Genomic DNA, 26,802 nt, shown 5'->3' on the forward strand with positions numbered 1-26,802 from the left:
GGAGGATCGGGAGTTCAAAGCCGGCCTCAGTAGCTGCTTCCTGTCCCAGTCCCCTCCGCAGCCTGCTGACTTCTAGAGGAGCAACCTTTGGAGCCAACTCTCCCCGCCTGGGCTGTAAAGAACAAGCAGCGTTGCTAAGACCGAGCACACGAAGCCTGGGGACCCGACTTGGGCTAGCAAGACCATGGGTCACACGCCTGTAGTCACGCTTGTTGTTTGTCTTGCCTCCCTGGTGCACAGGTGACTGACGTGTGGTGAAAGCAGGGGATGCAGGGCACCCGAGATGATGGCAGAGGCACAGTAGAGGTGCCTGGTGGGGAAGGGCTGTGACTGGTTCCAGCCCTGTCTCAGCCCACATTCAGAGCTGTCCTTGGCTGTGGCTGACATGTTGGGCGCTGAGCCAAACCGTTCACACACTCTGTCTCCTTGAACCCTGCGGTGGCTGGACTCAGCATGCGATCAAGGAGCCTCTCTTCCTGTGACACACCATTCCACTGTGTGCCGAGTACAGGCGTTTCTCCCCCTCTCTGCAGAGCCCTTGGGCCGGGCTGTCAGGCGCCTGACCACTCCACGTAAATGGTGAAGACACGGCTCAGCTCTGAAGGTGAAGACCTGTCCAGGTGAGAAGGGATTTCCAGCCACAACCTAAAAGTTCTGTCTCTTTCTTCTTCCTGAAAATGTACACACAAAGGATGGCCGTCGTCGCTGTCTTCTATGCTGGGGGTACTGATTTCACCCAGTGTCTGCCCTCTACACAGGCACACACAAGTGCATACATGTGCACACAAACTCATATGCACACCCACATGTGTGCATACACACATGCCCATGTGCATGCATGCTGGTGCACACACACACACACACACACAGAGGCACACACTCTTCTCTCTTAGAACTAGAATATGGAGGTGAAGAAATAATTACAGGTTCTCCTTCCATATTAATAAGAGTTTCTTCTACAACCTTAATCCATTTATGAAAAACGGCATTGAAAGGGAGCTGGCTGCCATTGGTAAGGCTGAATCTCCCCCTGCCCTCCCATCCCTAAGGGCTGACACTTCCTGGTGATTTGGGAATGGACCTTTCCCACTCATCCATCAAAAGCCACTATCCCAGGCTAGTGGAGGCCAACTTACTCACGGAGGTGGAGCATGTGCCACCGCCAGCTCTCAGCCTGTCCCCGCCCCATCCCACCCCACCCGCTACCTGTGGATGCAGGATTTATTTGGGGGTGGCCAACTCTCAAGTACCTTGTGCTTCTTGGAAGAGACTGCTGCGTATCTTTAGGTGGGGAACTTGGAGAACGCATCAGCCTAGGAGACCCTAAACTCTTTGACCTCCAGGAGGCAAAGAACTTCTCTTGGCTTTATGGACGGGGGGCCTCTGATACTGTTAGTTCAAGTCATCTTTGGTAAATTAACATTTCCAACTAGTCTTCTTGAAAGTTCTCTGGCTCTGATCTTTCTGATTTCATCCTCTCACTCCCACGTCTTTTCTGTCCCTCTGAGCGGTTAATGCAACAGTTAAAAGCTATGGCTTTGGAGTTGACCTGCCTGGACTCCAACCTTCGATACCCAGCAACTCTGAGGCTCTGCTTACCCCAGGTATCAGCTTTCTCTCTGTTAAATGTGGAAACAATAGTATTTGGTCAAGTGGATGGAAGATCAAATGCAATAATGCCTGCGAAATGCTCAGCAGAGCGAGGGGGCATACCAAGAGCTCTGTGTCGCTTGTCAATGACTGTTTCTCATGAAGCATTCTAGGGATGGGTGTGCACAATGCCCCCTGACCCCCACCTGCTGTGGGTTTTAGCTACAACCTGCAACAAAGACAAAAGGTGTGGCAGAGCCTTCTGAACAAGCAAGTTAACCTCCTGAAGTCACTTGAAACCAGAAATGATGGGTCCCTACAAAATACAGGAGTCCTGAAGTGCTGGGAGCCATCAGCCAAGTAGGTATGACAAATTCCTTGCCAGCTTACTCCCATGCTGTCTAGTGGAAGGACTTCTGAAAGGTGACCTTGCTCAAGGACCAGGGCAGGATCCGTGTTTAGGGTGTTCCCCCTTTAGAATAGGGCGGTTTAGCATAATAGGAGATTAGGGTGTTCCCCCTTTAGAATAGGGCAGTTTAGCATAATAGGAGATTAGGGTGTTCCCCCTTTAGAATAGGTCGTATCCTGCTGCTGAGTTCCTCTTGAGTGCTTAGGGTCAGACAGTATATTTTGGGAGACAGAAGCCCATGCGAGGTGAGTTTGGATCTGATGGACCTTTTAGAATATCAAATAAAGGTCCCAACTCTCCTGTTGGTATGCCTAGATAAGGCCTTATCCAATTTATGTCTCCCAATAACTTTTGAAAGTCGTTAAATGACTTGAGTTGATCTACTCGTATTTGAATTTTTGGTGGACGGACCATGGTTGAGGATAATAGAACTCCTAAATAATTAATTGGAAAATTTAATTGTACTTTATCTATTGCTATCTCTAGATTATAATTTTTTAATAAGTTTGTAAGTGTGGCATAACATTCCAGCAATATGTTTTTATCTTTATGTGCCAATAATACATCATCCATATAGTGAAATATTTGTAGTTCAGGATTTTGATTTCTAAGTGGCTGGATTGCTTTATTAACATATATTTGACACATAGTTGGACTGTTAGCCATCCCTTGAGGGAGTACTTTCCATTCATATCTCTGATCAGGACCTTCATGATTTAATGCAGGGATAGTAAATGCAAAACGTGGACTATCCTCGGGATGAATTGGAATTGAAAAAAAACAATCTTTAATATCTATGGCTAAAACATGCCAGGTTTTTGGCAAAGCAGACAATTGGGGAATCCCTGATTGAGCAGGTCCCATAATAACCATTTCATTATTAATGGCTCTTAAATCTTGCAATAATCTCCATTTACCAGATTTCTTTTTAATGACAAAAATGGGAGTATTATGGGGAGATATGGAAGGTTGTATATGTCCTTCCGCTAATTGTTGTTTGACCAGATCATGGGCTACTTGTATCTTTTCTTTAGTCAGGGGCCACTGAGGCTGAAGGAGAGGCAAACAAGGCTCTGGCTGTGGGAACCTCAGGGCTGAGTGGACAGGGCCCAGAGCCAAATGATTTCTTCACCTACAAAGTGACGACATTTTATGTGATCCTTTGAGTCTGGTCGTGACAGATGTCTTCTTCACCTTCCTCCTAAACACACACCTTTGCCAACGCTTCTCTTCTCTGTCCCTTGCTCCACACTCTCCCTCGGGGGCCAAGCTAGATCCAGGGCTCCCTTCCAGACCCTTGTCTCCCCAAATCATTGTCCCAGTGCCAACCTCTCTCCTGGCTTCCAGTCCCAAGTTCCCAGCGAGCAGCGGGATGTCTCCACCTGGATGTGCACCCGCACCTCAGACCCAGCAAGTGGGACGCAGCTCATCACCCACCCGCACACACGGCTCCTTCAATGAGGACAACCTCCTTCTCCTTGGCTTGAAAACCCAGGTCATCTCTGTCTCCATCTGCAACCCTCATCTGCTCGGGAGCCAATCCCTGTTGTGTTTTTTCCTTTTTGAGCATCGTTTTTCTCTTGCTTTTCTTACCGGCTGTGTGCGCCTCGCCCTGCTCACCTCTGCCTAGACCTCCTGCACCAGCCCCTAACTCCTTCCTCCATCTCCAGCCAATCCTTATCCCATCCAGCCCACATCTGCCATAAGACTGACCTTTGTTTGACCCATGCACACCTCTATTTCAACATCGTTCATCTTCCTCATTGCCTAAGAAGCAAAAGTCCCACTTCAGGTAGGGGGGACCTCCTCAATTCCACCTCATCTTAACTCTCTGCCTCTTATCTTCCGTAGCCAAAACAGCATTACCCCATTCTCCAAACATGCTTCATCTCTGTTGCTTCATGCCCTCACAATCCCCTCTCTTAAATTCAGCCTCACCTTCGCTCCTGTTTGTTCTTCAAGTCTATTCAGGTCAAGAAGTCTTCCCCTGTCCTAAATCATCATTTCCCTGCCTGAAAGAATCCTGTTAGTCAGCTTTCCATCACTGTAACAGATGGCCTGATATAAATCAACTTACAAGGTGGAAAGGTTTATTTTGGCTCATAGTTTCAAAGGTTTCAGTCCAAGGTCAGCCCCATTGTTCTGGGCCTGTGGCAGCACAGTACATCATGCCAAAAGCTGATGGTGGAGGAGAACTGTTCACCTCACAGCAACCAGGGGTAAAAAAAGAGAGGAAGAAAAGGGGACAGGTTTCCAACGTCTCCTTCAATGACCTAACTTCCTTTCATTAGACCCCATTTTCTAAAGTTTCCACTACTTCCCAATAGCCCCACAATCACTTGGACCTTTGGGGTCATTCCAGATCAAACTAAAGCAAATCCCTTAGAAGGTCTCACTCCTCTGAATCCCCAAGGCTCTTTGGGTTCCATTGAGTTTCAAGAATTTAATTCAACTTGTAGTGATCCACATGAAATGAAGTAGCTGTCCCTGGATGCAGTGGGAAGGACATGGTTGTTCTCCTCTCCGTCGGCCCCGTGAGTCAACACCTCTGAGATGCGGCCAGGCCAGGCTGGAGTGATGAGAATCTGTCACCAGGGTAAGGCAGAGGCAAAGACCGGACTCCTGATGGGGTCCGCAATTCAGAGCAGAAATCCTGCTTTTGAGTCCTGACTTTGCCATCTGCTGTCTTCAAGAACGCAGGACGGTCACTTCACCTTTCTTAGCCTGTTGTGAGGATTACGTGAAACACACATACCAAATGCCTAGCTCAGCACCTGGTTCACACATATTCCTCAGCCACCTGATCCTAGGTGCATAGGACACTTCACCTCTGGCTCCCAATTTCGTCATCTGGGAAAAAAGAGATAATAGTTCCTCCCAAGTAGGGTTTCCATGAAGACTAAATGAGTTAGTACATGTGAAGCTCTTAGAATAGTGCCTGGCCCAGAGCAAGGACTCAGATGCCGGTATCAATGAGGAAGATGCTCAGTATTTGTGAGCGATGACGCTGATCGTGGGGAAGCCGGCAGCCTCAAGTTGAAATTTTCAAATGCATGAGTTTTGCCCCGCTAGATTGTTGATTGACAGCAGATATCCAATTATAAATACATTAATGTCTCCATGTGGAACTAACATAATACCTGGTGCTCCTGACCAGAGGTCAGAAAACTTTTTCTATAAAGGGCCCAAGGACAAATATCTTAGGTTTTCAGACCATAGCCTCTGTCACAACTACTCAACTCTGCCACCTCATCAAAAGCAGTGACAGACAATATGCAAATGAGCGGGCAAGTCCGGGTGCCAATGATACTTTATTTATGAAAGCAGGCGGCCGACCAGATCTGGCCCACGGGCTCTGTGTTGACCCTGGCTCTGTACCCACTCGTTAAATGAGCAAGTGGGTGATTGAATAAACAAATGGATAAGTGGGTTCTGAAGAGGAAGCCATCCACCTCTGTTCCTGGGGCGCTTTACTAGGGATCCCTGGGACTCAACCTAAGAAGTGGGGTTAGCCCCCATCCATCTCCTCCATGCTGAGAAGCCCTGGGATTGGAAGACAGAGGGGAGCCTGGATTCTACATGAATCACCCCGACAACATCAGGGCCGTTGATGCCTCTCCCTGAGACGAAGGGAAGCCAGCCGGTTCCTGGCTGCTCAGTGTGGTCCCCAAACCTGCAACACCAGTGACACCTGGGAGCTCATGGGAGATGCAGATGCCCAGCCCCCCACCCCAGATGGCAGCCTTAGGGTCCCCCGTTCTACTGTTCCAGGGCTGGCTCCTTTCCGTCAGTCACACTGACTTCACCTGGAAGTGGCACCCAGCCTCCTCCACCAATTCTTAGTCTGACAGATGGGAGGGGCCCAGGGGGCACGTCCATTGGCCAACAGCCCTGCTACTGGGCAGGGTGCTAGCAAGACCCTCCCGATCCCTTCCAGCCATCTTTCAGGTCTGCCGTTGAGCTAACTCGGATCTCTCACACCCCAGTGCTGGGGGCTTTGGTCTTAGAGCAGGTGTTTTTAGGCTCCATGGCTAGAAGCTCGGTTTCTCGAGGGAGCTCGCCCATGTTCAACGAGACCGTTTTGGAAACAGAGGCAGGCTACTTGGGTATTCTGCGAGATTCCTTTTCTTTATTCTGCTTTATATATTGTGATAAGATTATTTCCAAACCCAAGTCCTTTCTCTGCCTTTATTCAAATTAGATCTAAAAATAAATAAATAAATAAGTAAACCTTAGAAAACGCTCTTTTCCTCCCAAATACGAAGACTAGACCAGAGGAAATAACTCGGCTGAACTGTCACCCTGAAGAAGAAACTGCATTAGATTTGTCACATTGTGATTTAGGAAATCAACAATGGAAAATGGAAAAAGAGAATTGTTATTATAACTCCTCAGATCCTCCCTTCTTAACCTTAATATATTGATATTTCATTTCTATCATGTTTTCTCAGACACCCCCCACCCAGCGCGTCCACCCAGCCCCACCTGACTGGGCTGCCAGATTAACCCGTTCTTACCATTCCTTCCCGAACACAGACCATGATGCCTGTGGACCGGGCCAGCAGAGAGGTGACTCATTGGCACACCTGCATACTTCCTTGTGCATCTGGAGTGTGAATTAGTGCATTGGAATTGACACACGTTTATATGAACAAAGAGCTCAAGGAATAATCAGATGGTGAATTCTGTACCCTCCATGAGGGCTCATCGCTGGTACCCAGAGGCCCCTCTCAAACCCCTCCCAATGGAAAACTCACCCTTCCCCCCCAGGCAGGCATCCACAAGTGATGTACCAATATCGTCCCACCTGCTTCTCCACTATGCAGGAAAACCATGCTGAACTCAGCAAACACAGACAGACAGAAAAAGACTCCAAGACTGAGGATGTGAACATCTAGATGTTTTGATCATTTTTGATGATTCTTCTCTCTGGCTTATTTCACTTAGCATAATGTCCTCAAGGTTCATCCATGATGTTACGGGCGTCAGAATCGCCTTCCTTCAAAGGCCACGTACTCTCCTGTTGGACACATATACTGCATTTTGTGTATCCATGGAAACCCGGGTCGCTTCCACCTTATGACCACTGTGAGTAACGTGACTATGAACATGGGTGTGCAAGGATCTGTTGGAGTCCTGGCTTTCAATTTTTTGTGTGTATATACCCAAAAGTGGAATTGCTGGATTATGTAGTAATTCTGTTTTGGCTTTTTTAAGGAATGCCACACTTCAGGATTTGTTTCCATGGGAAGATACTGGAGCTTCAGGATGTTTATAAACCCCGACTCCCCAGACTCCAGGATGCCTTATGGTCTCTCAGTATTGTCTTAGAAGCTGGTCTTGGGTCATACATCAATCGGAGACCAAGCGGGAAGGGAATCTGGGGGTTATCTGGGTCAAACTCATCATCTTATCCAAGAGAATGTGGTGGGCCAAAAAAGTGATGTGGCCTTGCTCTGGCCACACGGTCTGTCGGGATCAGAATCAGAACCCAGCCTGGGCCCTGGCCAGCAGACCACGTCCCCTACCCATAGAAGATGCATCTGGGGAAGCAGGTGTCCAGTTCCTGCGATCACAAGGAACATGTGATCCCCAAAGAAGGAAGTGCGATGGGCAGAGCTTGCCTCACGCAGCCTGCTTGCAAAGCAGAGGCCTTGCCCCCTGCACAAGGCCTGAGAACCCAGCCCGATGGATGCCCTTGAAGGCCCTGTTGTCCAGCAGACTCCAGGCCCACCCTAGCTTGCCTGGTGCCAGCCAGTCAGTAGCTTCAAGGAGGCCAATCCCAGCTGCTTGTTTTCTTTCAGAGCGTCTCCTGTGACACCTGCCCTACCTGCTGGTCTGTACCACTCTTCATCAGGGGCCCATCCTCCTGTAGATTATAGAAGGTTTGCTGTTTCTTCATCACCTGTCTCAGAGGTGGGCAGAACTGGCCTCCAACAAAATACAAAAAAGTGATGTCTTTCATTTCCCATGTAATTTTCTCTCCTTCCTACCTCAACTGCCTTTTCCAGACTCTGAAGACACCAAGAGCTTCACCCCCACAGCATCCAAGCTCAGTATGACATCCACGGGCAGCAACTTTTTCTCCAAACTCCTTCAGAACTGACACACGCCCTCCATCCCTCGCTCTTAGTGAGCCGCCATATTGGACTCTCAGAGAGCCGCCATATTGGAAAACAGAACAATACGTTATTCCCCTAGTAACAGTAATAAGATTATCGTACATATTATTAAATGGGCTTTTCTGTACAAAAAGAAATTTCTTGTCCATTATCTTAAATGATCCCAAGCACAGTCCTATAGAAATATGTGAGCAAAAAATGAGAATCTCCACTTCATTGATGAGAACGTTGATACTCAACACAGCCAGCAACTTACCCAAGGCCTACAACCAAGACTGTAGACCTCAGAATCAGGCTTTAGCCACTGGCTCTAAGGGAGTAACATCAGACAATAGACAAATGAAAGAATCCTTCAGAAATCAAGAGGATGTAATAGTTTGTCAATAGAATGGCCTTCCAAGGCTGGGAGCTTCATGGATTTGGGAAGACTAGTGAAGCCCGGTGGGAGAGTCCTTTCTGTAAGACCTCTCCAATCCCACCAAGCACTGGTTGTCTGAGACTCAGAAAGTCAGAGCCTAACCCCAGGACAGTATCCTCGGGGGCCCTGAGCAGGGGGATTCCAGTCCCCCTATGACGACCCAGGTGAAGGGCCCAGGCTGGGGATCACACAGGGGATGTGCATGCTCCTGGAGACTGCAGGGCTGTGTGTCGCCCGCGTCAGCACAGGCCAGGTTCCTCCCTGTGAGTGTGCAAATCAAAGGAGGCTGCAATGGTGTGAAGATGTTCAGGGAGCAGAAGGAGTCACACCTCCCGGCCCAACTCAGGCAACCCCCTTCCTATGCTGCAGAAGGCAGAGGTGGAGGTGTCTGTCCCAAGGCACTGCCATGCTCTGGGGAAGGAAGTGTGTGTGGCTTCCATTTAAACCTAGAGTTTAAACTCAGTGCAGAACTCAGGGAGCCTCGGGTTTCTCACCTGAGGGTGAGGATAGCATCACCCGGGAGGAATGTGGTCGGGGGAAAGCAGGTAGGGTAGCCTGGACGGAGGTGCACCAGGCTTTCAAGGGGCACTTGTTGAAGATGATCAAGAAGGGCCTGGATTGAAGCCAAGGGCTCTCTGGATAGGACAACAACATCACTGGCTGACAAATGAAGAGTCATTTTTCTGATTAATCTCCAGGCAACAGCCAAATGATGTTTTTAACCTGAGCTGCACATCAGAGTTACCCAAAGTCTGAGGTCACCATCAGTTGCAGTCCCTACATGGAGACAGAGAAGGGTTCGCCAGGTGGTTCTTCTGCACACCCAAGGTAAGGGCCCTGCCCTGGGGAGCTGCCTGCAGAAGGCACGTTGTTAAGGACGGAAATGGCAGAAGCACAGCCATGCCCAGAAAGGAAAGAGGATCCTACAAAAGCCTAGGGACAGCCCAGGCCTGCTTCTTGCAGCCTTGTAGGTACTTGATAAGTGGTGTCCACGAGGCAAAAGGACGAAAGAGACAGGCCGTCTTCTGATAATACAAGAAAATGGCTGGGCGCCGTGGCACACCTCTATAATTCCAGCAGCTCAGGAGGCCGAGGCAGGAGGATCGCAAGTTCAGAGCCAGACTCAGCAAAATCGAGGTGTTAAGCAGCTCAGTGAGACTCTGTCTCTAAATAAAATACAAAATAGGGCTGGGGATGTGGCTCAGTGGTCGACTGCCCCTGAGTTCAATCCCCAGTACCAAAAAAAATAATAATAATAATAAAATAAAACAAGAAAATGTTGCCGATGTGTACCCATTTTGATCCTGCCACATGAAATCAAGACTTATTCCACGTTCTAGTCAATAGACACAGCCCTGTCAAGTTGACGAAGTGCTTTGACATCACTGTCTCACTCGAATCTCCTGGGAGCTCCAGTGAGGGAGGCTTGCTGTGGCACTCCCCAGGCTTCATACCGCCATTCAGAAGGTTGGGTCAGGTACCTAGTTCCTTGATGGCTCAGAGGCAGAGCTGAGCGGGGATTCAAGAAGACCTCCCCCATGATTTCTACCAGGACTCTGGGCCACAGCAGAACTGCACTCATTCGTGAAGCTGAGAGATTCAGGCCAGGTGACCACACCTTGTTTTTCCCAGGACTTTCTGGCTTTCACAGAGTATGTCCCACATCTTGATATCCCCCTCAGCTCCAGGCAAACCCCAACTTACCCTGGGAACAGAATATATTCAACTACTTGATACGTGTGAACATGAGTAATATATTTCCTAGTCAATTATTCAGATACTCATAGGCATATAAAGCTTCCAAATTATACCTTCATATTTAGATAAACATTTGCTTAATAATGTGGCTTATTCATGAAGCATACAGAGGGACAATATTTGAAGACTCTTACACAAGATACCTCCTTGTGCCTATCTATATTTTATTCTTACATCTTGCTCTAATTGGGCATTTTATTTACAAATGAAGTGTTTTATGATGAGGTCATGCACCACATAATGGCATTTTCATTACCAGTAGACCTCACATACAATGGTAGCCCCTTGAGATAATACCGCCTAGTGATATCACAGCTGTCTTGGTACATATAGGTACATTCTATGCTGTTCACACAACTATGAAATTATCTAAGGTTTCATTTCTCAGAATATATCTCTGTCATTAAGGGACACATGACTGTATCTATTTGGCTGGTTTGCTAATAATATTTTAATTGCAAAATGGAATAGTGCTCATAGTAAATGTCTCCTGAATAAAGCCTTCCATGGAAAAGCCGGCTTGTTTGGGCTACAGGTTGCCACCACTAAAGACAGAGATTCTTATCTTTTTTGGGCCCTGGGCCACTGTGGCTGTCTGGTGGAACCTGCAACCTCTTTAGGATACTATTTTCAAACATATACAATAAAACACAAAGGATGGCAAAGGAAGCCAATGATATTGAAATAAAGCTATCAAAATATTAAAATAGGTTATTATGAGTGTTTCCTTATTAACACATTAAATAAAACTTCATGCCAGGTCTAAATGGTGAGATATAAATGGTATTCTAAGACACAGTTCAAGTTAAAAATATCTGCAATATCTACTGGTGACAAAGTCACAGGTATCTCTGATATTGCTATGGTTTGTCCTTCATGGTCGTAAGTGAAGGAAATGATGGATTTAAGTTAAAGATTAGTGCAAACAAACACATAGCTTTTCTTCTCATCCAAAGCCATAAACCCTTTGATATCAGGTCAAGATCTGCTGATGTAAGGGTTTTGCTATGCACAGGAAAGCATCCCTAATCCAAATATCCAAAACCCAAAATGCTCCAAACTCTGAAACTTTTGAATCACAGCTTGATGTCACCATTGGAAAATTCCACACCTGACTTCCTATGACTGGTCACCATCAAAATGAAGGTGCACTACGAATATTATGTAAAATTGCCTTCAGGCTGTGCGTTTAGGGAATATATGAAACAGAAATGAATTTTGCATTTATACTTGGATCCCCGTCATGTATATGCAAATCTTTCATATTTTTTTTAAAAGTCCAATATCTTAAATACTTCTAGTTCCAAGCATATCGGATAAGGGAAACTCAGCCTGCTTCTGATTAGGGAATCCTGATTATATTTCAAGTTTCTAAGGCAGCATCAAAATGTGTTTGTACTAGGTCAGGGTTCACTAGAGGAACAGAATCAATAGAAATCATTTATTACAGAAATGATAATAAAAAGGGGACTTATTAGATTGGCTTATACAACCAGAAGCTGGATGGTCCACAATGGCCATCTGAAGTCTTCAGAGCTGGAGAAGCCAGGAGCTGCCCAATCCAAGAAGCGGAAGCCTCGGAACAAGAGGAATCAATAGAGCTACCCCAGTCTGAGATTGAAGGCTTCTGGAAACTCCCTGGAAAATCACTGGTACTGTTCAGTTTGGAGGAGTGAAGAACCGAGGGCCTGGTGTCCTCCGGCAATCGCAGCAGCAATCAAGAACCCCACTCAGGGAAAATGAAGCCTGCATCTGCTGCTGCTTTCTTGTTCTTCCGACTGTATCCTATCCAAGCCACCATCCTATTGGACGGTGCTGCCCACGCTTAGGGAGGGTCTCCACTTCAGTTCAATATCCCACGTGTCAATCATAAAAGCCTCTTAAACTTCTCCATCTCTTCATCCAATCAGGTTGACAATTCAAATTAACCAATAACAGTGGTCATTGAAGTACTACTTTAAGGAAATGTTGATAGCTTGAGGTTGTGGGTTGGATAACATCCCCCTAAAACTATGTTGAAGTGCTAATTCCTGCTACCTGTGATGAGGCCATGGTTAGAAATAGGGTATTTTGCAGATATCCTCAAGTTCAGATAAGGTCATGCTCAGTTAGAGTAACCCAGTATGATTAGTGTCTTTATAAGAGACCCAGAAACACAGGAAGGAGCACATGTGACAACAGGCAGAGACTGGAACAGTCCTTCTCTGTTCCAAGAATTGTTGGCGATACGAGAAGCAAAGGAAAAAGCGTGGAACAGATTAGCCACTAGAAACTTACAAGAAAGCAGGCCCTTTCAACACCTTGAATTTGGACTTCTAGCCTCTGAAACCATAAAAAAAAATAATAATAAGTATCTGTTGTTGTAAGTCATACAATCTGTGGCACTTGTTACAGCAGCCCTTGGAGACTAATACTGTGTCCTTGGGAGAAAAATGATTTGATTTATATAATCTTGGGACCCAAGCCCAGGATTATTAAGTTGGAAATATACAATGCACCCTAGAATATCAGGGATCCTGAAGAAGATTCACAGTTTAATCTATGCTCTCCCCAAGTTTTTTTAGTCAAAAACCACCTTATTTGTGACACAGCTAAATAATGATGTTCTGTGGACCATGAGATTCCTCAGGAGTATGAAAACCAACCGCCAAATACATAAGGGGACTGAAAATCTTACAGAAAAGTGTGGGGAAATGGCAAGTTGAGAATCAGGAGCACGCTAGAAGCGCAGCACAATAGAACAGACGGATGTCTTCGAGAGCAGTTCATTTCTCCCACTCATTTTTAGCAAGGATAGTGGAATGTGATGGACATCATTATCCAAAGTACATGTATGAAGACACGAATTGGTGTCAACATACTGTATATACAACCACAGATATGAAAAGTTGTGCTGTATAAGTGTAATAAGAACTGCATTCTGCTGTCATTTATTTTTTAAAATTTTTTTTTAAAAAAAGGAACCCATGGCTTAGCTTTAAAAAGTATATTGGCCAAACTGCAGGCACAGCCATACTCCTGCATAACTGGAAGAACCCTTTATTATTGGACATCGAATTCTTTCAGTTGCAGTCCTCTGAACAAATCCTTACAACCTACAAGCCGGGTTCCACCTTCCTAACAACTGAACTGAATTTCTACCCTGGCAGACAGCTATTTTAAATTTTGCACAGGACAGGACTGGGAGAGAAATCCATGCTCCAGCACAGGGACAGCCCCTCTGCTTCCCTCCGAGAGACGAGAGACGAGCAGAATGATCCTCTCAGGGGCTCTGTTTGCCTGGCCCAGGAAGGGAGCTGCTCACCTGCAAGTGCAGGGAGTACCTGTGATGCTGGTCACTCACGCAGCAACATCAGGGGTGCAGGGGTGGGGGTCTCTAGGAAGACACTGGGCTCTGGATGCTTCAGGGGCCATGACTGAGTGTGCACAGTGTTCTGGGTCAGGGTATCTGGGCCAGGAGCCTGGGACTGGGAGGCTCCTGCAGTGATGGATTAAGGAGCTGTAGTTCTTCCCAGAATTTTTGGGGAAGGAAGAGAAGGAGGAGAGGGCAGGGGACAAGTCCACCCTGAGACACTCATAACTCATCCTAAGATGCTTACGCTTTAACTTGTACTTAAATGTTTGCCTCTTTCCATGTCACTGAGCTGGTGCACTTTGGAATGGGCTCATGTAGGCTCTGGAGAGATTCTCAAACATCCAGAACTTTAACAAGGCAGTGGTTAAACTGGGGAGTTCAAAACTGGGAGTACTTTTGCCCTGTGGACATCAGCAAAGGCCATAACTCAGGGTTGGTTTTTAATTCTTTCCAGAGCGTTCGTTTCCCACTATCCATGGCGTCATTGACTCCTGAAAACTTCGCTCACCTCCCACACACTCGGCAAAATTCTCCCAGGGATCGTGGACAGCTGCCCCTTAATGTCTTTGTGACTTTAGCCTGTGGGTCTGTAGTTCTTCTAGGGGACACAGGGTTCTTCTGCCCTGCCCTCTGGTGAGCTCTGTCCACTGGGGAGTGCAAAATAAAGATGAAGCCCTCCCTCCCAGAAACAGCAACACCGAGAAACACCTTCGGAGTGTGAGCCCTCCAGATCTCCACGCCAGAAGGTTTCCAGCTTAATATAATTTCATGCCATGTATCAAGTGCTTCTGAAAAGTATCTGGTAACCAGAAAACACAGAAAGGGCTGTCCTCGTTTCTCTGCCATCTGCAGAAAGCAGGAGGCTCCATCATCTGGCAGTGGTGGGTGTGGCCCTCCTGCCAGGCAGCCCCCACTTGGCGCTGGGCTGTTCCTCGTGACAGTACCCTGACTTCACTCCAGATGGTGGAAGCTGGGTTTCCAGCGTTCACAGAATGCTGAGACTGGTTCTAGCAAACGTCTGGGTAGCCACGTGACTCCCTGCTCCTTTCTTCATCCTGGAGTACCCTCCTGGTTTCCTAAGGATCCCCCAACCGGTGACAACCTTACACACTCCCCACTCACCCAAACACATGTCAACTCAGGCCAGATGAGAAGAAGAGAGCTAACGACCCAACTGCTTTTTTCAGGCAAAATACGTAGTCCCTGGGAACAGATTAGTCCTGTTGAGAATTCCTGTGACCTGGTCATTGGTGAGTCATATTTACACAACCCCAAGTGACTAAGTTTGGGGTTAATTGCACAGTTTGGCCAGATGCCTCTACAGTTGGCCATAAAGGCCGCTTAAACAATGATCTGAGGTCATTGGCGGATTCAGACCAAGGGACATCGAAACTGAAAACAAAGCCACTGGCCAAATTAACCAAGGACGAGACCAGTTCAAGGCGACCTGGGAAGCGTCATCCACATAAATGGAGGGCAAGCCATTAGTTAACATGCAATTGTTGATGTTTGATTTTTTAAAAAAATTTAAATGCCATTTTATATAATATGATCCCTTGATTTTCGGGTAATCCCTAATCTAACATTCCAGGATCATTTAGGCTGGGCTTGGGGAAACACTGCCCGTCCGTAGCAGAAAGAAATAAGTGATCTTTGTATCCTTTCCTATGGTTCTGGTTTGTTCTTCTGAAGTATAGTTTCGTGGAAAGAGCTTTGGTTGAAGACTCCGGAGACCTATATTTCAGCCCCAATTGACTTGCTACATGGCCTTCGACAAGCTGTTTCTCCTCTAAGTCTCGTTCTTTCTAGCTGAAGCAATATCATAAACATTCTTGTGCCACCAAAACGAGTTGATGGATGTGGACGTGGTTTTTTCTTTTTTTTTTTTTTAAGTGAAAATTACTACATAGATAATTTATAAAGGCTACCCCTATTACAGTTATCAGCCCCTATTGATATGTGAGTGTGTACCCTCCCTCGGGAGAGAATAAATTTCAAATGCAATCGTAAATGATCACCCCTTTGTTCCAGTGTCATTTCTGATAGCAAACAATGCCAAAACAGTAACAAATTGCCATTGCATTTTCCATTAGTCATCCGAGAATAAAAGATTTGATAAATAGCAAGAAGAAAACGCAACGACTCTTTGGGGGTGGGAAATCCGTGTTATGGACAGTAGCAAATTACATTTCTTTTGAACAAGAGGGTGTCACGGTTCTTAGAGATTATTTGCATTGCTGCCGAGACATAAGAAAACCCCCAGGAGCTCTGAAGGGCCCCATCTGTGAGATAACAGCCTGGTGTCCCGGCTCGGCGCCCCCTTCCTTCCATCATTTCGTGTGACATGGCTGGGCAGCTGCCTAGGTGTGGGCCCTCTCTGTCCAAGAGCGGACTGCCAAATGGAAGCAGAGAGGAAAAATAGCTTCCAGAGTGATCCCTGGCTTTGGGGGAGACGGGATGACCGGTGGCGGGGGTGGGAGGTCCCCGGGCTTGGAGGGCGGGCGTGCGTGGAGGTCAGGGGTGTCCTTTCGTGCCGAGTTCTCCTGTCCTCATCTTTGCCTCCGTGGCAGCTGCCTCCTGTTCTGCTCCAGCGACAACCCTGACAGATGCCTCCCTCCAGAGCCGCTGCCAGCCCCACTCCACCGGCAGCTGTTGCCACAGCCCTGGGAGAGCGGCGTGACCGCTGGCACCAGTGTGAGCAGGGCACATCTGCAGAGCGTCCCCTGGCCCTGGCTTCAGGCCTGCAGGCTCCGTGCCCTGCCATCCAGGAGGTTCCCAGCTGGTGCCACTTAACACGACCCTCTCCTTCGCCAGGGGAGGCTGCGGCGGCGGTCTGTTTGATTTGTCACCCCTGAGATGTCCCGCTCTGCTCGGAGCCCTGGGAGTTTTCCAGATGCACGCTTTGCCTAAAATTTCCAGGCTTAGGGGGTAATTTTAAAATTCCATGGATGACCTTTCCAAAGTTAAGTGGGTGAGCCCTCAGACATTAAGAGGAAATGTTATTTTAAAGACCAAGAATACCAGATCCACGAGGCCAGTATGCTAAGTGAAATAGCCAGTCACACACAAAAACAATGTCGCGGTTCTGCTTCTGGGAGGTCCCTAGAGTAGGGGAATTCGTTGAGACACAAAGTAGAATGGGGGTCACCAGAGGCTGGGGAGAAGGGGGACGGGTGAGTAGCTTTTAATGGGTACAGACTTTCAATTTTGCAAGATGAAAACATTGGAAGTGGATGATGGTGAGGTTTGGTGCGACCCAGTGAATATACCAAACACTACTGAACTGCACACTTAGAAGAGGTCATGATGGTGAGCTTTACCTTATGTATAAATCACCACGATTCAAACTCAAACTGTCAAAAGAATACCAAATCTGAAAGTAATAAATCCATGGAGTCCCACCTATCGGGAGGCTTAGAAGTAAGTGGTCAAAACATTGCGCTCAATTCGGGGTTAAAAGTATCAGTCTGTTATGTAAATGAATCTAAATTATAGTTCTTTAAAAAAAAAAAAAACACAAATCCTTTGAATAGAAACTTCCATAATCATCCAAAACTAGTCGTCCTATTTTTACCAATTGGAAAATTTCTCTCATAAGGTTGCATTTATATAATAATTACCAAAACGCAAAGCCCAAAGGAAGGGAGACATAGAATAATATTATCTGACAATATTTAGGTCAAAAAGACGTCAAGCAGTCTTTCGTGGTAGCTGCCTCTCACCTGCAAGGATTTGATGCTAGAGGTGGGTCCCGAAGCAAAAATCCAGCTCACAATTGTGGTTCGACGTGTAAGAGGGCATTCACGAGACAGATTAAAGGTTAGCCTGGGTTTTCATCTTGCTGTGCCTCCCTCAGAATTAGAATCACAGTCCTGCTCAGTGCTGAATCCAGTCCTTTCACCTCCATCCCGGCCAAATGGAAACCGGGATCATGAGAATTCCTCAGGGCTGGCCTTCCCCTGGCCAGGCCAGCGTCCCCAGGAGCAGCCCCTCCATGAGTGACCCATCCCAGTTCCATGTGACCAGACAAACAGCGTCTCCTTTGTTTTGTTTTTCCACACAGAAGGAAACTCGCTGAAGAAAACTGGGATGAAACCCAGGCCACAACTCAGTGTCCCAAGGACACTGTGCCTTGACGCCCAACGCTCTCGGAAGTGAGCAGGACTTCCTCATTTAGACCCACGCTCCAGGAAAGAAACCGAAACGCGGCTCATCTTGGAGCCCACGCGGGTGTTAGATCCGGTCTTGCTCCTGCCCTGTCCTCACAGAGCTCGTCCCTCCCCGATGCCCGCCTGCAGGTCTCAGATGATCTCAGTTTCCAGACTTTTCCTACCAAGCCACAGGCATGTATGTAAGAGGCTGCCTGACCTGGCCAGGATGCGGCCCGCTGCCCAGAGGTGTTGTTGGGGTGTGCGTTTCCCTACCTTGTTTCGGCTCTTCTCCTCTCTGCTGGCCTCCTGCCCAACCTCTGCTCCATACCCGTCTTAGAGCCCTGTGTCCACCATGCCCAGCCTTGGAATCCCCGTCTCTACATGGACCACCAGACTTGGGGGCTTCTCCAGACTCCACCTTCTCCAGGTCTCTTTCAAGCTTAGGCCGTGCTCCTGGCTTGGTCCCTAATTCTATGGATTAATTTGAAAAGATGACCCCTGTTCGTAGACTCCTGTTGCAGAAAGATAGACAAAACGAAGACAGAGGAGGCAAGAGAGAGAAAATGATGAGAAAAAGAAGGAGACTCTATGATGATATTTTCCCCAAAACTCATAGTTAAGTTAGAACCTACTACATGCAAATACAGAAGCAACCGTCAGCAGAGTTCCAAAGAATGAGAACTAACAGCCCACGGCAGCCTACTGCCCCCTCCCCTGGTAAGTATCCATCCTCGTGCCCTCAAAGAATCTGTGATCCTCGTCCTGCCACTCATTCCATAGTCATAGGCTTATTGTAGGATTATAGCTCCTAGAGAACAAGGACCTTCTCCTAGTGTGTCCCCAGGGCCTGACAGACAGGAGGACTCATCTGTCAAACCCTTGTTGAATGGCTGAACATGTTCAGAGACCCACAGAGTCCTGCAGCACTGTGGGTGAGCCTGTTGGTCATCCATGCAGCTGCAGTGAGTGGACTTGGGTCTTCCATGGAGGAACCCACAGGTCCAGGACTTGAGTGCCCACTGCCTTCTGTTAGGGCAAGGCCACAGGGTCCCATCTTCCTCACCGCTGATGTACAGGGCACTGGCAGATCTGTGTGTTCATGCACTCTCTGTGCTAAATAAAGTGGATTGTTCATTAAGGGAGATTATGCTCCAAGTACAGAAGCAGATTCCCAGGTGACTAGTGAAGTGCTCTGTGGGCCAGACTGTCCAACGGGATGAGATCAGATGCCACACGGGGCCATGCAGATCCAAAGTGGGATGGTCTTTATCCAGTGCCAGAGAAGGATTCATGCTGCTCAAGGCTGTGAGCGTCAGGAAACTACCAGAATACAGATTGGCATAGGAAGAAGGATGGAGACAGGGTACCATTTCTGATTTTTTCCTTTTATTTTCATCATTTAACACTTGTTTTTAAAAAAGGTTTTCTATGCATCTGGTGAACAACTCTGAAACATCCTTTCTTATCAGCCGCTTTGGCAATCATTTCAACAGGACTGAGTATTCTCAAAGTCCTCACTGGTGGAGAGGAGGATAGTGAACATGAGGCACTGTGGCTTAGATACTGCCACACGGACAGAAGGGACAAACAGAAAATGAGAGAGGAATGAGAAAGGCCAGGAAAAAATAGCTTTGCCCATTTAGTGACAATAATTCAGAGTCATCACTCGACACAGAACTTGAAAAACTCAAATCCTGCCATAGATTTCGACCCATGCAATGAGGACTCAGATCAACCTGTACGTGACCTCTAGAGATATTTTCAACGACCTTGAGAGCATCCTGTCATGCTGTGTATTTTATTCTACATTGTGTGGCCCCATCATCTGAGTTCAAATCGCCCCAGAACATTCACACACTCATCACTTAAGTTAGACCACCAGCTAGAAAATGCTGTTGTGACACAAAAATCCATTCCAAACCACCAGTGAGGGTTGCTCGTGGGGGAGATCCAACTGTGAGTCCAGAAGGGCGACTGCACAGAATTGGGGCATTGACCTTGGCCTTGTCTTCTCAGAATGCAGTCAGCTGCCTGGGAAATAGCACCGGGACAAGTTCACGCGGCCTGAAGTTGGGCCAAAGACCTGTGGCTTCTGCTTCGGAATCTTAGCAAGACCTGAAAGTTTCCCTCACTTTCTTCCCCCATCTCCCAAACCATGGCCCAAAACAGCCTTTTCACATTTCATGTGATTTCTTCTGAAATTCTGCTTTGGGGGAGTCCAAGCTGGGCACAGAGCCTGCAGGGATATCATGGCCTCCAGGATTCCACAGTTCTCCCAGCTCCAGCCTGTCTATGGGGCTTCCTCCCACAAGGAGGTACCATTTTATTTTTGATCCAGACCAAAAAGGCCCCTGTGGTTACCAAGAAATGGGAAAGGCACTATGAGGGACAGGGTCTCCTTCCACCACAGGACGCTGGACACCTGAGCACACCTCAGCAGGGCTGGAGAGTTTATGAAGCTCGGGCTGGAGCACTAAACCAGCTTCTCGCCCCGTCCCCTGCATGTCTTCTCAACTCTATCCCCGTTCTACTCAAGTGTCCCCAGAAAGCCACGTCCTACTCCTCGCTGTGGTATTGGAGGACCCAGAGACAGAGAGCCCACTTTCAGACGCTGGCTCTGGTTGGATGTGACTCTGGACAACTAAATGCACATCTTTGATCCCCCAGGGACACCAGGCAGCACTAAGTGCCTCCTGAAAGCTCCGAGCATAGTCTCATCTATCACACCTGCTGGTCAGCTGCCCACCGGTTTCCTAGGTCCTCCCAGATCCCACTTGGCGGGTCTGGCCAGATTCCCACTTCCCCCAGTGCCCAGGTTTCCGGGCTCTGGCTAATCCCACCTCTGACGCGACAGTGGGTGGAGCCTTTGTGCTTTCTTAGTCTCTAATCTCCTCACCAGCCCCCGTGTGCCTGCTCAGCATTTCCCAGGTAGCCAAGCTCCTGTATTAAATCCTCTCTGTTGAAAACATCTCGAAGGATTTCTGTTTCCTGGTGGAACCAGGCTTCTTCCTTCCTCCCTCATCTATGAATTCCATTCATTGGGAACCTCCAGCTCCTGAGAGCACTCTGCACCTCAAATCTCACATGCATATCTAATTCCCCTCTCCTGAGGTTAGGAGAAACCCACTCCCCAGCGGATTGGATCCCCTCCAGAGCCTTCGTGACTCTCCTAGCTAGAGAAGCCTTAATCGTCTCCCCACCAGGAGAAAACCAACTACGCTGGCTGGATGAATTAGTCCACTAACCCCAGGGGTGTAGCAAATGAGCCACTGAGGCAGCACTAAACTTCAAACAGCAAATCACCGTGTGCACTCCCTGTTGGCAAGGGCCCACGGGGCTGTGCATCATGGCAACTAGGGATCCTGGCTGCACCCAGCAGGTATCACCCCCTCCCAGAGCCTTGGGGTTTGCAGGGCAAATTCTCTCATATCCAAGACTTTGATGCATCTGACTATTATAGTCTTCATTGAGACAAGGGCAAACTGTCAGAGGCTACCTGGGTGATGTCATAGGGTTTCCCCGCATTGTGCAATAAGGATACTCACCTGCCTGATAGGATTCAGCAGCCTGTCCAGAGGAGCTGGGGGTGACTTCGTGCCCACATTTCCCTTATCAAGGATCCGGATACCAACCTCATAGTTGTTTGGAGCTACATTCAATATCTGCAAGGATCTTTAATATTTGCAAGGATCTCGGACGACTCCACCACTGGTCTGGGCACGTTGTTACTCCACAGGCCTCACCCTTAGAAAAATCCCTTTTTGATCAAAGAAGGGAACGATGACTTATCCTCAGCGGTCAACATGATAAAATTCTGGGAAGTGACAGCCCATGACAAGGGAAGGTTGTCCCATCATCAGCGTAAGGAGTCTCCAACTCCAGCCCAGCTGTCTTCAAAGAGGCAGATGGCAGGCAGACACTGGGGACCAGGAAATGAGGACCTTGCCTTGGACTTCTGGCTTGACCAAGATGGACAGGAAGCCAGAAATATCTTGGCACAGTTAACAAGAGCGCATCATTCAGGGGAGCTCAGAGGAGAACCCTCAGAAATTCACTACATTCAAGGACTTTTTTTTTTTTAACATGGCATCTCCTACAGGCCACAGTGATGCTCAGTAATGCTGAGCTCTAAGGCTTGTGGTGTTTGCCGGGCGATCTTTGACATCCCTAGCTTGTAGACACGTCACCCCAATCTCTGTCTTCATCTTCACAGGGTGTTCTTCCTGGGTGTGTGTGTCTGTGCCCAAATTTCCTCCTTTTATCCGACACCAATCATATTGGACCAGGGCCCACCCCGCTCCCCTATGACCTCATCTTACCTAACTCCGTTTGCAACCATCCTGTTTCCAAATAAGGTCACATTCTGAGGCGCTCGGCGTTAGGACATCAGCATCTAAACTTGAGGGACACCACTAACCGTCTGACCTCCCCAGAATACATCTACATCTCATGGGCAAATGCGTTCACCCCCATCCCAAAAAGTCTTAGCCCATTCCAACATCAATTTGAAGTTTATAAGCTCATTCAAATATTCTCTGAATTGGATCTGGGTGAGACTTGGGGGATGATTCATCCTTAGACAACATTTCCCTCCATCCGGGAACCTGGGAAGCCAGGCGATCCTCTTCTTCCAGAATGGGTATGTCTGCCCCAGCATGGGAGAGATTTCCCATTCCAAAAGAGAGAGCTAGAAGCAAAAAAGGGGTCCCGGGTCTCAAGGAAGTGTGAAACCTAGCAGTGTAAACTCCACTCGATTTCAAGACTTGAGAATGATCATTGGTTCCTTGCTCTGTGGTTGAACTCAATATAGACGGAGCCCTTTCTCTCAATTAATGCCTGAAACAGGCACCAAAGGGCACCTTACCAGACTGTCCTTGTGTGGTTTGGCAAATACAGATCCATAGCCCCTTGATTCTGCTCTCAACAGCCATAGCTTGGTCTGCGAATCTGACATTCACTTCTGGTCCACCACTGACTGCTGTCACACTCTGGTAAACCTGTCGAGGGGAATCGGCCACAAACCGAGGTTTCTTCAGAGCATTTAGAGATCTAGACCTGGCCAGGCTGTAGGCTCTCCACAGACGATGCTTTCGACGCTCTTTCAGAAAACAGTTTCAATTTCAGCTCCAGAATCCAGAGTGGGAGGTAGTGTCCTTCTGAAAGAGCAGATGGCCATTTCGAGTGGTATGAAGCGGGTCTGTGCTCTCCTTCTCAACTGCATGTTCGAAGACGGAGGGTCCTCTTTAGAATGAAATGATTGCATTTGTTCTTGCCGCAACAAATTTAAAAAGATCTTGTTTTTGAGACGTGGCTAATCCTGGAGGACCGTGAGCTTCGTGAAATAAGCCAGGCACAAAAACACAAACACTACAGGATCTCACTTACATGTGGAATCTGAAAACTCAAGTACGTGGAGATGGAGAGTAGAGAAATGGGGAGAGGTTGGTCAAAGGGTACATATTTTTTAGTTAAATAAGAGTAATAAGTCCTAGAGATCTATAGTACAGCACGGTGGCTATCATTAATACTTATTATGTATTTATATTTTAAAATGTCTAAGAAAATAGACTTTAAGCATTCTGACCACAAAAAACAGTAAGTATGTGAAGTAATAGAAACTCGGTTAGCTTGACTTAATCACTTCACAATGCACTACAGGCACACCACAGAGATACTGTGGGTTCAATTCAAATTGCTCCAGTAAAGTAAGTATCACTATAAAGTGAGTCACACAAAAATAATAAATAAATAAAATGAGTCACATACATTTTATTGTTTCCCAATACATATGAAAGTTATATTTGTATCATACATCTACTAAGTGTGCAATATCATTATGTCTAAAAAGTGTACCTGCCTTAGGGCTGGGGTTGTGACTCAGTGGTAGAGCACTCACCTAGCACATGTGAGGCCCTGGGTTCCATCCTCAGCACCACATAAAAATAAACAAATAAAATAAAGATATTGTGTCCAACTACAACTAAAAAAAAAATTTTTTTAAATGTATCTGCCTTAATTTAAAAATACCTTATTGCTAGAAAATGCCAACAATCATCTGAATCTTCAACAAATCATAATTCTATTGCGAGTGCAAAGTCTAACTTCCGTGTGAATGTCTCCTGAGAGATCAGGGTGGAGGTTATTGAAAGTGGGGGTGGCTGCGGCAATCGCTTAAAATAACATTGCAGTTTCCCACATCAATGAACTCTTGCTTTCCCCAAAGATTTCTCTCTAGCATGTGGTGCCGTTGGATGGCAGTTTATCCACAGAGCAAGTTCTTCCAAAATTGAAGCCAATTCTCTCAAACCCTGCTGTTGCTTTAGCCACCAAGTTTATGTAACATCCTAAATTTTTTGCTGTCATTTCAACTGTGTTTGCCACACCTCGGCCAGAAGTAGATTCCATCTCAAGAAGCCATTTTTCTCTGCTTATCCATAAGAAGCAACTCCTCATGTGTTCATGGTTCATCTTGAGATTGCACCAACTCAGTAAATGGACTCCATTTTAACCCTCATTGTCTTCTCTCTCCATCCCGTCTGCAGTTACTCTCACCATGAAAGTCTCTAACCACTCAAAGTCATCATGAGGGTTAAAATCAACTTCTTCCACACTCCTGTCAGGGTTGATGTTTTGATCTCCTCCCCTGAATCATGTCTATTCTCAATGGCATCTTTCCAGAAGGTTTTCAATATCCTTTACCGGATCCACCAGAGGAACCCCTACGTATGGCAGCTATAGTCTTATGAAATGTGTTTCTTAAATAATAAGTCTTGAAAATCCAAATCACTCCTCCATCCACAGGCTGCACAATGGATGTCGTGGCAGTAACATGCAAACAACATTAATCTCCTTGTCCATCTCCACCAGAGCTTACGGGCAACGAGGTACATTGTGAATGCGTAATAACATTTTGCAAAAAAAAAAAAAAAAAAAGAACCTTTTTCCGAGCACTAGGTCTCAACAGTGAGCATAAAATATTCAGAAACCTGTGCTGTAAACAGATGTGCTATTATTCAGCCTTTGGTTTTCCATTTATAGAGCACAGGTAGAAGTAGCTTTAGGATAATTCTTAAGGGTCTTAGGATTTGGGGAACAGAAAAATCAGCATTGGTTTCAACTTCAGTCACCAGCTGCACTAGCCCCGAACAAGAGTCAGCCTGTCCTCTAAAGCTCTGAAGCCAGGCATGGACTTCCCCTTTCTTGCTATAGAAATCTGCTCAGTGCAGCCACCACCGTCAATGATCTCAGCTCGCTCCTCGGGACAACCCACTGCAGCCTCTCCACGCACACCTGCTGCTTGGCCTTGTACTTGGATGGTTCAGAAATGGCTTCTTCCTTTAAACCTCACGCACAGGCCTCTGCCGGCTTCACACGGCTCTTCTGCGGCTTCCTCGCCTCTCTCAGACTTCAAGGAATTGAAGAGACTTAGGCCCTTGCTCTGGACTTGGGTCTGGCTTAAGGGAACCTTGTGGCTGGTGAGATCTTCCATATCCAGGCCAGACTTTCTCCACACCAGCACTGAAGCTGCTGCCCTTTCTTATCATTCATATGCTCCCAGGAATATCACTTTCAGTTTCCTTCTGGAATTTTCCTTTTGTTCACAACTGATTGGTGCAAGAAGCCTTACTTTCAGCTGGTTTCAGATTTCGAAGTGGCTTCCTCACTAAACCAAATCGCTTCTACCTTTTGATTTAAGGGAAGAAATAAGAGACTCTTCCCTTCTTTTGAATATATTCGAAAGCCACTGTTATTAATGGGCCTAATTTCAATAGAGTTGACTCAGGGATAGAGAGGCCTGGCGAGAGGGAAAGAGATAGAGTGGGTATTCAGTGGAGCCATTTATAGATCAGTCTCTCCATCTCATGTGGATGTGGTCCATGGCTCCCCAAACAAGCACAGTAATAACACGTCCTCTGTAGGACATGGATCAAAGATCCCTGATCCACCAGGCGTGGTGGTGCATGCCTATAATCCCAGTGGCTTGGGGAGGCTGAGGCAAGAATATCACAAGTTCAAAGCCAACCTCATCAACTTAGGGATGCGGTTGTAGCTCAGTAGTTAAGCACCCTGGGGGTTGGTCTTTGGTACAAAAGAAAAACAAAATCCATGATCACCACGTCACTACACCAGATAGAACAATTATGAAAACGTTTGAAGTATTGTGAGAATTACCGAAGTTGAGCTCATGCTTTTGAGAAAATTGCCACCAAGAGACTTGCCCAAAGCAGGGTTGCCACAAACCCTCAATTTGTGAAAGCTATGTTATTAGTGAGACATAATAAAGTACAACAAAACGAGGAATGTCTGTATGCAGATGTCAAAACATTGCACCCCTTAAACCTACAGAAAACGTAAATATGTAATAAATACATCTTTAAATAAGGCAAGAAAATAAATAAGAAGAATTCTGACTTATGAAGAAGCAGAAAAAACCAACAGCATGCACTGTCACCAAGCTGGTCAAATACTCATGATCCAGAAGCAGCCCAATGTGCCAACTCTGTACAACACAAGGAAGAGGCAAAGACCCATCAGCAGAGCAGCCGTCTCAGACAGGTTTCCACAAAACACCCACAGCACAACCAGAAGTCCTGAGCTGGAAAATCTTCATCTGTGGGCACTGCCCTTACCGCCCAGCAAAGACTCTCTAGTGTCAGTACCTATTTTAAAGTGGGACCCAGGGGTCAGTGACTTTGTCTAAGAACCTCTGGTCTTTGCAGAGAACAGCCTTTGGTGTCAAAGCAGGGGAAGCCTGAGAACCTTGACGGACTGTGTAATCTTGGGAACACAGTCAACATCTCTGAGCCTCGGTGTTTTCATCCAAAGGATGGGAACTCAGACGGAGCATCCCTAATTGGAAAACCCAACATTGGAAATGCTCCAAAATCTGAAACTGCTTGATGCCTCAAGTGGAAAATTCCACCCTCGGCTTCCTGTGACAGGTCACAGTCAAAACACAGGTGCAAGGAAAATACTGCACAAAATTACCTTCAGGCTAC

The sequence above is a fragment of the Callospermophilus lateralis genome, chromosome 6, assembly GCF_048772815.1.
Source record: "Callospermophilus lateralis isolate mCalLat2 chromosome 6, mCalLat2.hap1, whole genome shotgun sequence".
Taxonomy (NCBI): domain Eukaryota; kingdom Metazoa; phylum Chordata; class Mammalia; order Rodentia; family Sciuridae; genus Callospermophilus; species Callospermophilus lateralis.